Source organism: Crocodylus porosus, unplaced genomic scaffold, assembly GCF_001723895.1.
Source record: "Crocodylus porosus isolate Cpor-Errol unplaced genomic scaffold, CroPor_comp1, whole genome shotgun sequence".
Taxonomy (NCBI): Eukaryota; Metazoa; Chordata; order Crocodylia; family Crocodylidae; genus Crocodylus; species Crocodylus porosus.
In genome coordinates, this window is record NW_017728943.1 from 97,443,773 (window position 1) to 97,446,067 (window position 2,295).

Genomic DNA, 2,295 nt, shown 5'->3' on the forward strand with positions numbered 1-2,295 from the left:
TTTTCAGACGGCATTTGCCAGACACTTTCTCTTCTCCGCCTCGCATTTGTTAGACCCTTGGTCCTCAGGTGGGCCAGGCTTCAAGGGCTTCTTCCCCTCTGTCTGGATCTCTTTTTTGGTAGAGAATCAGGTTTCTGAGTCCTAGTTTAACAAGTGCGATTAGCCAGGGTTTCCCCTTCTTCCTCCCTTGAGCCTTGGTGATGGCAGGGCCTCCTTTGAAAGGCTGTTATTGGCCTTGCTGTGTGGCTCAGAACATGCAATCAGGATCATGCCCCTATTGTGCTGCAATGGATCTGGCTTCCTAGCTTTCTAAAAAGCTGTCGAACGCACTTGCTGCATAACTGCAGGAAAAAGAGCCGTGGCAGACCGCTTGGTATTCACGCGCAACGTATCAGCTTTGTTATTCAGCCCTGAGCGCAGTCGCCTGCTTCTAGAGAGTCGTGTCCTTTCTGAGTTCTGGGCAGCTCTTGTCTTTGAAAGTGTGCAGAGTGCAAAATGAGTGCAGTGACATTGTGTTTGTGAAGTGCTGGAAATGTAGATGGGATATACAGCTTCAATAACTAGGTTTAGTGATGCTAAACACAGTAGATAGTCTTGTCTGATTAGTTAAAGGTTCAGCATGTTTCTCCTGGTGACTAATGGAAAAAGAACTTTCGAATGTACACTTGGAACTATGCTTTCCTATGTTGTTGGGGTTTTTTTTTGGTGTGTGTGTGTGTGTGTGTATATATATATATATATATATGTATATTTTTTTTAACTAAGCTGAACTGATAAGTTCTGAGCTCTTGCATCAAAATGCTTATTGCATACATCAGTTACTTTAAGTAAGAAAAGCAATAGTCAGACTTCTGCAGTGTGATATGCAAGTTCCCAAATTATGATCTGTGGAGTGTTGGCTCAAAACACAATGCTTGTTCAAATTGGGTTGCTGGGAGGGATTGAGACAAATGAAGAATAAAATTTAGAGCAAGAGGAGACAATATAGTGAAGTCTTTTTCTCAGAAGAAAAATCACTTGTTTTAAAGATAGCTATATACACACACCTACTTTTCTAATGTTACTTTTCCCACATAAACAAATGCTGCAGTTACCATAGAGATTGGTGTTCAGATACAGTGGTTGTAGGAGCCATATAAATGTGTAGATCTGCAATTGCTGGAGTTAAGGAAATCTATTTCTGAGCTGGAGGGTAAAGTGTGCCCTATAATAGAGTGAGAAACCCCTCGTCTAGCTCAGCTGAATAAAGAGCAGATTATTACAATTTAAATATCTGTCTGTTTTATAGATCCATAAAGTCTGTTAATAGATCCATATTTTTTAAAAAACTTGCATGTTTCCTTACCCTTTAATAAGATTTATACTACCATTGTTAAAGGAGGTTTCTTTTTTTTTTTTTATCAAGATGGATGCTGCTAATGTTATCAAATGCTGAATTTGACTTGTCTGAAAATACACTCTGATTTGTTTCGGCTGATTCCTAAACTTTGGGATGTTTGGGATGAACAAAAAAACGGAATCTAGTCTTTCTGGAAAATTTTAAGTTCAAACTTAAATTTGTGATTTAACCTGGGAGCTGCTAGTTGCACTGACATTTTTTACACTTCTAGCATGAAAAGCTTAAATCTTAAAAAGGATTTAAGATTTTACATCATCCACTTAATGATGTGAAATTATGAACAGCCATATGAGGCACAGTTTTTAAATTTGTAAGATCGCAGTGGGAGGGAAGTAAGAGGAGAATTTTCAGGTAAACAATTTTGTCTGTCTCCCCATTTCGCTGTAACTGGATGGCTGATAAAAGAGAAGATATGACTTTTACATGACTCTTTTTTGTTTGTAAATGACCAGAAGTGTGTGATTCTGGACACCTTATTTAAGTATCGAGCACTCAAGAGCTTACAATGAGTCCTATAATGTGGTACCTATTGCAGGGCTGGGGGCCTAAGTTGTCATTTTATACTTTAGTAGTTTCATAGTTGGTAGGGTCGGAAGGGACCTGAGCAGATCATCAAGTCCGACCCCCTGCCATGGCAGGAAAGAATGCTGGGGTCCTTCAGGTGCAGTGGTAGTGTGTTGTACCCCTGGTGGATTAGACGGAGAGGGAGTGAGGTGTTCTGGGTTTTATTTTGAGCTGTGCCATTGGTTATTTATGCGGCTCTTTTGAACAAGTCCATTACATTTGCTGCACCTCGTTTTTTCCGGCTGTAGAAAGAAGGTTGGATATTTACACTTCTGTGTAAAGGACTCTGAGAACTATGGGTGAAAAATGCCAAGTAGTTCTGTATTTACTAG